Below are 14,723 nucleotides of genomic sequence, written 5' to 3' on the forward strand. Positions count from 1 at the left end.
ATGCCCAGCATCCTTGGAGAAGTTAGATGTAGTGGTGACTACAGGAGGTGGAGAGCAGAGACAGGTGCCTCTCAGGCTTGCTGGTCAGCCAATGTAGCAGAAACAGTGAATTCCAGGGTTAGTGAGAGACATTGTCTCACAAAATGAAGTGAGGAGCTACAGAGGAAGAGCAGGGCAATGTACACACACACACACACACACACACACACACACACACGTATTACCTACAAATACATACATACACAAGGAAATTCTAGGGATGTAGCTCAGGGGCATTTGCTTATCATATACAAGTTCCTGGATTCTGTCTGTACCATTGCAAACCAACAAACAAACACCACCAACAATAAAAAGTTGGCAGAGAGACACAAATCCAAGGTCTTTATCAAACAGTATTCCAGAGGTGGGTCCAGCAGAACCAGCCTTAGCTATTGTTTCCAGGCAACATAGCTGTCAGTGGTCTCCTGTGGAAGAAAAGCAGTTAGTGATCAGTTAAAAGCAAATAAACAGGAGGCTTTTCATCTGATACTTCTCTCAAAAATGAGCAGCTTAGTTCTAATACTTTTGGAAAATTCCAAAGGAAATTGCACACACAGAGTCAGATGGAATGCACACTGTAGATGGCTGTGCCAACCTCACTGGCTCACAGACAGCAAGAGTGCTAACAGAAAGCATCATTGCAAGCTAAACCTCAAGGCCTTGCATCTAGTTTCTTTTGTTTTTATTATTATGTGTTTTAATTTTATACATCAGCCATGGGTTCCCCTGTCCTCCCCCCTCCTGTCTCCACCCCCAGACCCTCCCCTCCATTCCCATGTCCTCCAGGACCAAGACACCCCTGGGGACTCATTTAAACCTGGTGAATTCAGTACAGGCAGGTCCAGTCCCCTCCTTCCAGGCTGAGCATGTGTGCATTTAGTTTTTAAATCGTGAAATATTTTGAGACTCACTCTGTTATTTATTTATTTATTTATTTATTTCTTAGGGAAACCCAGGAATCAGAACAATGTTTCTCTTTGCTTGTAGCATTAAGGGGATCTGAGACCTTATGTCACACACCTCTCCCAAGATGACAGAACTGTGCTGAGAACTTGGGTGCCCCATGTTCATCTCTGAGTTGTTCCATTATTTGACAATTCACACAGGGCCACTGCTGATGACTTAGTGCCAGCTCCTGGAGTCGATGTGAACTGAGACTGAAGCAATGATAAGTGAATGCAAGGGACGGCATGCTGCATTTATTTTGGGTTTAGGTTTTGGCTGGATTGAAGCAACAGAGGGACTTTCCTACTTGTAATGAGCACTTAGGCCTTTTTAACATCCAAAGACTGTGCTCTCGCCACGTGCATTAGAACCTGTTCTTTAAGATGTCTTCTGAGAGAAAACACAGATTCTCCACAAATCTTCCTCAATGCTTCCTTTCCTCTTGTTGGGTCACTTTTATTAAGTGAAAATTTATTGCAGTGTGAAGGGCTGGGCAGATGTTAAAAATCCCTCCTGTCCCCACCAGCCAGGGTGTTGCTCTGTGTTTTATTTCCTGGCTGTTTGGCACACTCTTATGACATTCACCAAACCCTGTTATAAAGGATTAGATGATGAGTCAATGAGGGAGTGAAAAATGGCAACCAAATGGTGACTCCCAATTATGAGAAAAATGACTATAATCGCCCCTGCTGCAGTCCCCGTCTGTTGGCAAAGTGCTTGATCTCCTTGAAAAGCATTACAAGAAGGCCCAACATATTAAATAAAAATCTCAGTTCTGTGTAGAATCACAAAAATTAATACTGTCACTTAAAAAAAGTCTAATTTGTGTCCAAAAGGGAAACCTACTAGGCTATGTAAAGTAGCTATTATGAGAATGTTTATTTTAGCCTTTTGAGTGCATTTCAGACAGGATTTGTGTTGCCAGGTTTGCTAGCCAAAAATCCACTAAGCAGATTTGTCAGGGGCTGAGGCCATAATCTGTAAAACAGACATTGGCACAGGGATTAAAGATCAAGAGACGTATATAGGTTTTGTTCTCATATGCCAAGATTCCTTTTTCAAAGTAAGTTTATGTAGCGTTGGCTATAACCAGAAACATGGCTATCTTTGGTATTTTAAACAGTAGCATTTCCTATGAAGGAATTAAAAAAATAAAAATAAATGCTAAAAGTTTCATTCAGAGGCTCAGGGTGGTTGTGGAGTGGGCCAAGAAGTTTTTGAGATGTCGTCTCTTTACAGTCTACAGTGTGATGCTGTCTTAGGATACTTGTCTCTAAAACAACGTATGTGATCCGGATCTAGTCTAGGTGATAGAAACCAGCTACAGCAAGAAAAAGTTCCCCTTGCTATGATAAAATAGTCTTCAGCGTTCAATAGAATGACTAGCTGCTTTCTCCAATCAGTTGGAAAATGCTAGAAAAATTAGGAAAGTACAATGCCTCTAGGATTTTCATTAAGTCATATATGGAATGTTTTCCCCAAAACTGTGGAGAGTTCTGGGACAGGTAGGGCCATTTGCAAACACCATGTATAACAACATTTGCTCATTTAAACCTGGTGGATTAGTGCAGGCAGGTCCAGTCTCCTCCTTCCAGGCTGAGCATGTGTCCCTGTGTAAGCCCAAGGTTCCAAACAGCCAGCTCATGCATCAAGGACAGGTCCTGGTCCCACAGCCTGGGAGCCTCCCAAACAGATCAAGCTATTCAATTCCCCAGGGGTGTCTTGGACCTGGAGGACATGGGAAAGGAGGAGAGGGGCTGGGGGAATGTGGGGGTGGGGGCGGGAAGGGGGAGGACAGGGGAACCCATGGCTGATGTATAAAATTAAAACACATAATAATAATTAAAAAAAAAGAAAAAGAAAAAGAAAAACCAACATTTGCTCATTTACACTTTTGAAATGAGTGCATATGAAACCAATAGTAATACTTCATAATTTTAACAATCTGTTAACAGAGAAAGCCTAGCCCATAGATAACCCAGGATACCAAAAATTAATTTACTTACATGGAAAGAGAGTCACACAATTTGTACAGGAACTTTCAAAGGCACTTACACTGAAGCTTTTCCAAGCCACTTTTAAATTATATCTTTACCACACACATGAAATCTCGCACAGTGAACCGCTGACTGTGAGAAGTGGCCAGCAGTCTTCCCAGGCGTTATTCAGCACCTCCATCCAACCACAGGGGCCGACATAAACACATCACAGTGCTTCTGCAAACACTCACAAGTTATCTGTATAAAGACAGATGCTCATAGATCCTCCCAAATGACTTTTTCTCCATTTCATTTATATTAACTGTGGGATCCATCTCTTAGAAAAATTGGAAACACATTATAGGCCTTTTCTGGCTTCATGTATGATTTCCATATTTTCTTGAGACAAATTCTTGACACATTGAGAAAGTTCCTATCAAATGGGAACTCTAGGGAGTATGGAAGGGGACTGGGGCTCTGACATGGACATTCTGGCCCAGAGAGCAGATTTCCAGCCCTATGGCATCCTGGGACTTCCACCTCAGCATTCTGTTTTTGGTCTTTTCTGTTCAGTACAACAGAGAAGCAAAGGCCATGCCTGCCAGCCGTGTTCACGCTCACATAGACACTAGGGGGTGTCCAAGGACCAAACGTATTCCTCTTTCCTTTCAGCCTTGTCTAGTGCTCTGAGGTCCAGCTAACTTAAAGCACAGGAAGTAAGGGACAGTCTCTCCAATTTATTCCTGTTTTGTGCAGAAATGAATAATGTGGGGTCAATGTCATCATCAGTCCCTGGTTCCCCTGGTTTCTCTGGCAACAATCGTAATCTTTGGGTTTGCAGCCTAGACTATCCCATAATATAAGCCACAGGTGAAAAGGAGTGAGGTGCATGCCTTTGACCTGTGTTTGCCAGAATTTCTGTGCTGTGGAAGTGTTCCTACTTTCTCTCTTCTGTAGTAATTTCAGTTTGGTCAACCCACAATGCATTACAGCATGAGGTGGGCTGCAACAAGACAGGGCTGTGCCCTCTCTTTTTCCTGTGGTTCTGATGGCTTTTTAATGTAGATTATTTGTTGATTACTACATTAGCCAACATTTACTTTTGCTATTGAAGACATCTTTAGGCCTTTGGTCTTGGGTCTCTTTATGAATACCTATTACTTCTTAATTATGATGGTTTAATAAGATATGTCTTTCATTTTCATATGCCATCCCTCTTCCTCTGAGATTCTTTTCCCTTTACTGTTGGTCCCCAAGGGCATGTTACTGGCTCATTTTTTTTATTGCTCCCATATTCCTCCACCCCTCCTGGTGAATTAAAAAAATAAATAGAATGCATTTTAAGGATGACAACAGTAATAATAAAGCCAGGAAATGCTTTCCAGCTAAATGCACTGATTTGAAGTCCTAGTGAAAACAACATAAACCTAATTGAAGTAGGCAACCCTTCCCATACAGGTCCTGCTATGCTCTATTAAAATGAAGGTAAGACAAAGCTTGTGACATTTCTGCATTTCCCAACCTCACTTTTTTAAGTACATATCAATAGTATTGACAATAGTATTGCATTGTGCTTTCCGGTGACCTGAGCTGTCATGTTGTGGTCCTGGATAATTCTTTCTTTCTTTCTTTCTTTCTTTCTTTCTTTCTTTCTTTCTTTCTTTCTTTCTTTCTTTCTTTCTTTCTTTTTTTTGAGACAAGGTTTCTCTGTGTAGCTTTGTGCCTTTCCTGGAACTCACTTGGTAGCCCAGGCTGGCCTCCAACTCACAGAGATCCGCCTGGCTCTGCCTCCCGAGTGCTGGGATTAAAGGCATGCACCACCACCGCCCGGCGGATAATTCTTTCTTAATGAAACTTTGTTGTATCCTTTACCTACAACAGCAACAAGAAAATAATCATGATTCAATATGTAGGATATGAAAATCAAAATTGTATTTTTTTTTAATGAGCCAGTAACTCTGAACACTGATCATTTAGCTTATATGGATACTCAGTACCACCTACTGTAGCTGTAAAAGGTTTTAATATATTTCATAAATGTGAAGAATTACAAAATAATTCAAGAAATATCTTTTGTGAGGTGATAAAGCTCCTTGGGTCTATGTAGAAGTCTCTGTTATCTATTTGAATTTGAATAGTTTATGCGAGCTCCTCAAGAGTCATTCCTTGGTCCAAAGCTCTATTAGTGAAGTTCTTCTGTGAGATGGAACTGACTATCACATTTGATGGCAAAGCACTAGCAGCTGGGAAACTGCTCTTTCTCTCCCCTCTCATTTCCCAAACAATGTTTGCACTGATTAATACTATGCAACAAGACATGACGCAGAGATTGTGTTGGTATTGTATTCTGATGACCCCACACATTGTGTGCGCTCTGTGGTTCCTTTTGCTGTTCATAGTTATACGGGTTTATCAGAAATTACATGTCAGGCTCCCAATGAGTGTAATTGTATACTGATTGTGTATAGTTTTTAAAACCTCATTATTAGCCTTGTATGCAAACCAAATAAAAGGAAAGTTTAAAAAAGGAAAAAGAAAATAGCCTCCACTGGACGTCATGTCAGAGCCCAGGTGTTTGAGCTGAGATGCAGGGGGGAAACAAAATGTTCTCTCAGGGACATCTGCTGCAGCCATGTGCTTGAAAAAGGCCTTAATGAATGGAGGGGAAGGAGAGGAGTGGCTGGGGCTTGTGAGAGCTCCATGGCAGTGCTTTCTCCCCACTCTGTTCTCCTTGCATGCACGACTCATTTAATAACAAGGCAGGGAGGACACTGAGAGATGTGGTGTGCATGCCCTCATTCATGGTGACTTTCATTAATTGGCGCCCCCATGGCAATTTCTCTGAGTTTTGACCCTCTTCTTAGATTCCCTCCTTCAACAGGAAAACAAAACCCATATCACCTCATCTATGTCACTACAAACTCAAGGGAAATCTACCCAGGCAAAGCAATGAAATGAACAGTGCTTTCTTTCCCTTCCCAGGGCTGTGCCCTTATGCCCATCGACACCTGAGCCATTGATTGGACACTTCTAAGATGGTGATTAGCCAGCGTTTGCATTCTGTGGATTCACAAGCAGGAAGCTCAGCAGGGAATGTTGAAGTATTACATACCAAGGATGAGGGCCATTAGAACTCGACTCTGCTCTAATGGGAGAAATACTTAGTTCTCTTTTAAAAACCTTTAATCAGTATACAGTGGTTCAGCACACAGATGTTAGCACCAGTGTGAAGGCTTTCTAATTGTCATCTAAGTTATCCCTGCCTAAGGGCTCCCAATCAAATTATTAGACTGTTGCAGTGAGTCTGTGGCTCTTGCTTGCGCCTTGCAAGAGGGGTATTTGCTGGGGTGATGAGAAGCAGTGGTTTCTCCTGGGAAGCAAATGTGCCATTATGGACTTATTAGGCCCTTGATTGGATCCACAGCTGATAAGTGAGTAGATTTTTTGAGAGAAAATATTGCAGTTCATTTCAATCTGCTTCCCACAGCCACTGGGTCGTGGAAAGGGAAGTAAATGGAATAGAACTAAAAGAAATATGTATACCATTATTTTTAAAAAGTAGTTAGAAAAGTTAATAATCAGCTCTAGCAAATTTCTACTTGCTTTCCAGGCTTAAAGGTGGAAGTCTTCAATAAATTGTTTGTTTTCTTTGTTTCTTGTTTTTCAAATCCTGGCACTTCTGGTGGAAGCTTTCTGACTAGGCTGCTAAGACCTAAGGAGTTAAACATCCAGAGTGATAATTAATTAATTAAGCAGTCCCAGAAAGTTAACCTCTCAAGTTTCCTTCCTGAAATTCATGTTTATCTGATTTGCTTTAATAAGCGGCTTGCTATTGAACTAGTTTTACATACTTTAATTTGAAGATAATTACAATACTATAATTCACATTTCAGATGCACATTAACTTTTCAAAAGATATCAAGCTAGATAGTTCTCCCTCACATTGCGCTTATTTTTTAGTAATGTATAACCTAAAGAATAATTGGGCTGGCTATAGTCATATCTTTTAAGTCTTTCTATTATGAGGCATTTATTTGATTTTAATTGTAGAACCATTGGTCATATTGAGTTCATTTCCTGTTCATGTTGATTTTGTGTGTCTCTCCATTAGTATTCAATTGCACAGTAATTAGTCATTAGTTCACTGTGAAGTCTCCAAGCATGCGTACACTTACATTCCCATTTCCCACTCAGGTTCTGAGTCCTATTTAGATTCTCTATTTCTTAAGGAAAATGAAGGTCATGTTAAGATGCTAGGTCTAATGCTAGATCTTGAATTTGTTAAACATTTTGCTGAAAGGCTCCTTGTGCAGGCCAGTAAAACTAACTAACTAACTAACTAACTAACTAACTAGCTAATTAACTTAACACACCAGGAATGGTACGGGTGGTAGCTCACTGAGAACAGCTCTGAAGTTGTAGAGCTGGCATTTCCTGGGGAGAGAGGCCCCTGTGGTCAAGGGTGAGCCAGATACTTACTCCCCAGTGAGACTGCAACATACACTTGACCCCACGAGCTCCCAGCTAATTCTGATTTGCAGCATCTTCAATTTCCGATGAAATTAAATTCCCAACTTGGTACTAATTTCCAATAATGTGCTCAATTTTGTCATTTTAACTAACTGACTTTTCACATCTATTTTTCTTTATAAGAAAAAGTTGGGTGTTTTAAATTATCAATGGATTAATTAATTCCAAATTTGCTGTGTTTTTAGCTCACATTTTATCTAAGGTATTCGTTTAGCTCCCATGTAAAGTAAATATGTCATCTGTCATAGTCTGTCACAAGCTTGTAATTTAAATCCATTAGAAAATTGTCCCTGCTTTTGATTTAGCTGGCTTTATATTGTTGTCCTAATTAAACAGGAATCTTATACCATTTAAATGTTAGACTTGAGAGTGAAATTATTTTTATTCAGGTGATAATGGGGATTCTCTTGGCAGAGTAGAAAAAAAAAGAACATTGCTTTCTGATTAGTTGAGTCAGTGTTTAAGAAGCCTTGGCTGTGTGATGAAGGCTATTTGCCTACACTCCCAATAGAAAGTGAAACACCAGAGAAGCAGGGTCCCGGGAAGGGTTCTACAGATAGACTAATTTCAAGGCAGCCTATCTCTATGGCCTACTGCTTTGGAGCAGTCCAGCAGCGCTCTAATTCTTATGACTGTTTTAAAAAGTATTTCCTGATACTGTGCATAAATGCTCCTCAGACTTAAATGTGCAAAGGAATCTTAGTAAAATGCAGTCTGCCTCAGTAGGTCTGAGGTGACCTCCAGAGCCTTCTTATCTCACAAGCTCTCAGGTGAAGCAAGAATGGCTGGTCCCCAGTTCATACTGTGTGCAGCAAGAGTGTGAGAGAGCTAAGAAGTGAGATGGATAGGAAAGGACAACTTTTCATGTAGCTTCCTGAACTCTTTGTTTCCTTCCCCTTCTCCCTCCCTCCCTCCCTCCCTCCCTCCCTCCCTCCCTCCCCCTCTCCCTCCTTCCCTCCCTCCCTCCTTTATCCCCCCCACTCCCTCCCTCCCTCCTCTTCTCCCACCCTCTCCCTCTTTTCTCTCTCCCTCTCTTTCTCTCTTCCTCTCTCCCTCTCTTCCTTCCTTCCTTCCTTCCTTCCTTCCTTCCTTCCTTCCTTCCTTCCTTCCTTCCTTTCCTTTCTTTCTTTCTTTCTTTCTTTCTTTCTTTCTTTCTTTCTTTCTTTCTTATTTGTGAATGGAGAAGTAATTGGCAGCCTGTAATCCCAGCTATTTTACATGCTGATGCAGAAGGAATCAGGGCTTGGGACTCTATTTCAAAGTGGAAAGAAGTAGGAAGATGATTGGGGAAAACAGTGCTGATGGAGCTCTTAGAGGCCCTGTGTTCAGTGCTTGGTGCTAGAAACAAAAGAAGGGAGAAATCATTGTCAGAGTTTCAGATAACATGAGCTGTTGCAACCTGTCATGATGCTGATTGTATTGTTAGTACTACTTAAGTCTCTTAGTCAATGTTTCTTACCTGAGAATCTGGCTTTTCTAGAGGAAGATGGTACTTCCCACACATCCCCATGACTTAGGCCTGTCTTTGCAAAGGGCTTTCCCACATACTTTGCTTCCTTGGTAGAAATTAATAACAATGACTATACTTTTGCACCCCTCATTTCAATATATAAAATGACATTTTGCCAGGCAAACCCTGCCTAACTCCCTGCTTCCTTGTATTATACTCAATAAGCCATCTCTACCCCAAATATTATCTTCAATTTTTTAAAAAAATATCCAGGCATAAGGACTTCCATTTTTTAATTTATCAGGTTGTATCTTTTCAGATAATATATAATAAGATAATAATAAGAATCAAAATTCAGTGGACATCATTAGATGTTCAAGATGACTTAAATGTCTGAAGCATGTGAAGAACATTGTCTATTTCATTTCTGTGAGGTTGGAGTTTGAATTCTCGGCTCTTGGAGTCTTTTCTATATGAATCTCAACTACAGATTGTTCTCTGAGATGAATTATAGCTAATGATGCCTCCAAAATCAAAATGAAAAACATTTTAGAATTTTTCTAGATTTGTAAGGCAGATTTGGGTAAGAATAATTATTATCCACTTGTGAAGTATAACATTCATTTTATTTTTAACTTCATCATTGAAGAAAAAGGATATCATATAGCTCAGGCTGTTCTTAAACTTACTATGGAGCCAAAGATGACCTTAGACTTGTCATCCAACAACAGTTTATGAACTCAAATATGACTAATGATATTCAACAAAATGGATTAGACAAAGAGCAAAAACAACTACATAATATTTATATCATGTCATGTTTTAAAAGTCCATGAAAGCTTTAAGGACCTAATGTATGGAATGTTTTATGTTAGCCATTTATTTGATGGAAACAATAAATTCCCATTGGGATTTTATCTACCTGCTTTTCCTTAAGATAAAAAAGTTATTATTGTTATTGAAAGAGAGTCGCATTGCATAGCACTGGCTATCTGGAACTTACTATGTAGACAAGTCTGATCTCAAACTCACAGAGATCTGCCTGCCTGTGCTTCTTAAGTGTTGGGATCAAAAGCATGCACCACCACACCCAGATCCACTGTTTCTTCTTACCAGTGCTACATGGCATATTGATTATTCTTTCAGAGCTTTAGTTTTCTTTTAATGAGTTAATGAACTAATATAGTCCTCTTGAGAATGTATATTAACCAATATTTTTTTAGTTTCTTAGCTCTGGAATGATTGCAGAAAACATATTAGGAAAAAAAAATCCCAAATTTCTTGTATTCAAATAGGAGTAGATAGACAAAATTATTCCAAATAGTATGTTCTATGGAGAAAAGCAAAGCAAAAAAGAAGGGGTTGGTGAGGCAATGCAGGGGGAAAATCCACAATGAGATGGAACAGTAGAAGGTCCAAGAGTCCTGAGGTAGAACTATAGCTGATGCTGATTTAAATGATGGCAAGGACCAGTGTGAGTGGAGATGACGTGAGCAGAACAGGAAAGGAAGAGAGGCAGAGAAGAGACTGAGGGCAAATCCTGCTGGACCTGTGAGTTGTGCAGGGGCCTGGTTTCTGTTTGAGTGTGCTTGGGAGTCTGCTGAACATTGTGGGGAGAATGGAAGGACTAAGGATTCTTAAAAAGCAGTTTCAGATGCTGCAGCGTGGGGGTGTCCAGACCCTCTGCTGGCTTAGATGTGGAGTGTGAAAGAAGAAGGAAGCAGGAAAGACATTGCTTTTGGGCTTAAGAACTGAAAGGAGGGTGTTGCTGCTGGCTGGGGAATGGGGAGTCAGAAAGATTTCCTTGAACGGGTATGTGTTCAGATCTGTGAACCCATGGGACTTTCCAAATAAAGAATGAGCTGGGAGTTCAGCAAATCCATTGGTCTGGGACTTTGTGGACAGGTCTCAACCAAATGTGGGAAATCATGAAAAGTGATCAGAACCCTTGAAAAGTGTGGTGTGGGGTGGGGCTTTGAGATCACATGTTACAATCTGTGATTGACAAACACAAGTTGTCCTGCCTTTCACTGGATTTTTTCAACTTCTAATCAAGTTTCAAGCCATTTTTAAGTAGCTATTAAAAGGCCTACCTGTTAAGTTACTTACTATATGCACATGATTGCATGTTTTCTTCATGCAGGCTGTAGGCTCTGCATTTTAACTTAAAATAGTTTCCTAAAATGCCCTCTCTTGAATTAAGCTAAGAAGTTTCCATTTTTCTCTCCCCAGTGAGTACTCCATAAGAATATGTATTAATAGACCATTTCAATGGGTATAGGGACAGGAAGGGCATGCCTTTCACTGCAGCTGAGGTAAAAGGATCCTAGTTCAAGACCAGCCTGATCATAGTGAGACCTAAAAGCCCCAATACAAACCACCAATCCAAAGTAGACCATCTGGATTGTGGGAGTTCTGTTGTATAATCACCCAAGAGCAGTGTTTAACCTCATCCTCATAGGCACATATTTGTGATCATATGCTTCAATAAACACTAATACACAAAGATGCCCAGCACACTTAATATTATATTCAGTTTTGGTAGGTATAACTAATATTTTAATATTTTTTAAAATGTGCTGATCAAATTCTAGACCTCTAAAGAGTCTTCACCCTTTACACCCCACCCCCTGCTCTCTCCAGGGTCTCACTCACTATGTTGCCTTCATTGGCCAGGAACTTGCTATGTAAATCAGGCTGTGCTTGAACTCAGAGATCTGATTGCCCATGCCTCTCTAGTGTTGGAGTTAAAGGCGTGCACCACCATATCAAGCTACTTCCATCTCCTGAATCATCAGAATTGTAATAAAATTCTATTTTGTTTCTTCTCTTGATGTCACTTCTTCCCTCAGCATGACTGAGGGGGTTCATATACCCCCTCTTTCTTTTCCCCCTGTTCACACCCTTTATCCATCTTCACACAGAGTTCATACACACTCCCTGGGTTCAGAAGTAGCACAAATGTGGGGGTGCCATGCTTATTTGCTAATGAAGCATTTGGTCTGGAAATTTGCCTTAGGAAAACAGCACAGTGATTGGAAACGTGCTCCTGATGAATCCTTTTGTTGAGTGAATCTAATTTCTTTGTAATGATCATCTCTATGTAAGGTTTCCTTCATCAAGAAAATGCATTTATTTCCTGTCCTGTTCTGTATAGAGCTCTTCTTGGAATATAATATATATTCAAGGGTGTGGGTTTTTTTTGTAGTCCCATATTACTTTATAAAACCCATACAGTCCAAGAGAAAACTCTAGTTGAAAGAGTCTTGCATGATTGACTTGTCTATTCCACATTACATTTAAATTAAAAAAAAACCCAATTTCTGGAATTTTCTTTTCTTACATTCATCAAATTAATTACATCTGGAATTTCATTTTCAGTGAAAAGAACTTTCATAGAAAACAAAATTTTCTTACTTTTCTCTATAGTGTTGTTCTAGTAAGAATAGAGTAATAGTTGTGATGGGGGTCTAAGTTCTCTGGGCGTAACACAATAGAAAGAACCTGCATAGTGGCCCATCCCAGCTTGCCCCTAAATGTTCCCTGCTGGATGCTTTCCACATGAAGTCACAAAGTGTAGAGGACAAAGAAATAGCATATAGAATGGACAGTTCTTAGACAAAGAGCCTATCAGTTCTATGCACCTAGCAGCTGGCCATCTAGAATTTGCTTTACCTGGCTCTATCTTCCTGCAAAGAGCTCAGAAGGATGTATTATCTAAGTGTCATGAAGAGGAGAACATGGTGTATTTGATCTTAGTGATTTGCCAAAGACCCTGTTAAACTGGAAAGTCAAACCATGCACGGTAGACTTTCTCACCATGCTTTTATTCTACTGCCACAGCTCTCCTTGCCTCCTCTTTTGGCATTTATCAAAGTATGTGGGCTGTAAAATGTGAGGAAATTGCATACTAGCCAAAAAGATGGAAATTATAAGATTAAATTTATGAATTAAGAATTACTTACATTTACTGCATATTGGTGTTGAAGTTCATATTGGCTTCAAACAGTAACCTCGTTAGCACTCAACTTGTATTTCTCTATTTCCCAGGCAGATCTCTATTAAAATGAGTTCTAGGATGTCACATAGACCTGTGGAGTTCTTAGAAAGTCTGTTATAATGTTCTATCCTGTTCTTGCAAGAAAGTTGTGTAACAATTTGTATTTACTGAACAGACACTACATAGATAACCTGCTACACTTTTGTCCAAACAACTGTAGAACTCTGTGAGTTAGGATTACCTGTGTTTGGATTAAAATCCAGACCTTCTTGGTAATAACCCTGCACTTTTCCCAGTAGACAACTCCCTGAATGATCTACCTCTCCCCTGGTCCTCATATGTGATTCTTTAAGGGCTGAAGTGCCTATCCAAAGCTCTGGATGCTTGATGTATAGACCAAAGTAAGGGCTAATCAAAATACTTAAACCTGGTGTGAGTACAGATAGAGGTCGAGTCCTGGTCAAATCATAGTTATTGAACAAGAGCTTAGAAACATGCTTAGAAAATGGATCTTGGAGGTCTACAGAAGTAGAAAGAGACCCAGATGTTTTGAGCATATTTAAGTATTTCTGTTGTTGCTTCTTTTTCGGAAACAGGTTCTCCCTGTATAGCTCATGGTAGCTTGGAGTTCAAGATCCTCCCTTCATCTCCTGAGTGCCAAGATTGCAAAGTGTACACCAGCTACACACACACACACACACACACACACACACACACACACACACACACACACACAATGAATTAAGAGAAATGAGAAAAAAGAAAATTAACTTAGTGTAATTTCCCTATTGGGTTCTGTCACTTTCCTCATCTATTTTATTTTCTCTCCTTCCTTTCTTCTGTCTCCCTCTTTCTCTCCTTCTCCTCCACTTCACTTCCTCATATTCTTTACTACTGCTAACAAAGGAAATCAGAAAAAAATGGAAAGATTAGAAAAGATTACTTTTTTCTTGCCCATAGACTCCAAATAAAAGGGACATGGCATTAACTCCTAGAATGATTTGCTCTTTGCTTCCATCTGCATATCTGATCTTATTATACTAATAAAAGGAGAAGTCAAAGGGAGACATTATACTAACAAGTGAAGTTTTTAACTTGTGCAGGAAACATTGATTTCCTCCATGCTTAGTCTCCTTTTAACAGGTCTCTGCAGCCCTTGATGCACGGGGTGGGGAGGTGGGGGTTAGTATTCACCACCCCTAGGCAAAATGGATCTATGTGCCTCTGTATGGAAAATTGGTCCATATGTGATTTAGCTTTGAGTTGTGTTGTGTTTCTTATACTAATATAATATTGTTCTAGTGCTTGCCCCTGATTAAAGAAATAACATAAATAAATAATTTATAATTTAATTAATAAGGTATAATATGCAAAGCACAGTAATTTCAAACAGCTTGTAATGTCTCTAATGTACTTTCAATTTTTTATTTTACATAAGGGCTATATTCATTATGTAGTTATGATAAACATACTAATGAATTTTATTACAGGAACAAATTTAAACATGTAAATGAGATCAAATAGTATTAAAATGCAAACGATGGTGAAACTTATTACAAACTAACCTTGCCGATATACATGGAATGATGCTATTTAAAACTTTTGAGTTGCATCTCTTCAACAAAGGCATTGCCTTTTACAATGTCCCTGAACATAAGAATTGTGAATTGCAGGCTTTACTCTCACATGAACTCCCCAACCAAAAAAAAAAAGTTAACAAGAATCTAGGGTTTTCGTGTAACTTTGGATGACAATTAAAATCCCCTTTCTTGTTCCAGTG

The sequence above is a fragment of the Onychomys torridus genome, chromosome 10, assembly GCF_903995425.1.
Source record: "Onychomys torridus chromosome 10, mOncTor1.1, whole genome shotgun sequence".
Classification (NCBI taxonomy): Eukaryota; Metazoa; Chordata; class Mammalia; order Rodentia; family Cricetidae; genus Onychomys; species Onychomys torridus.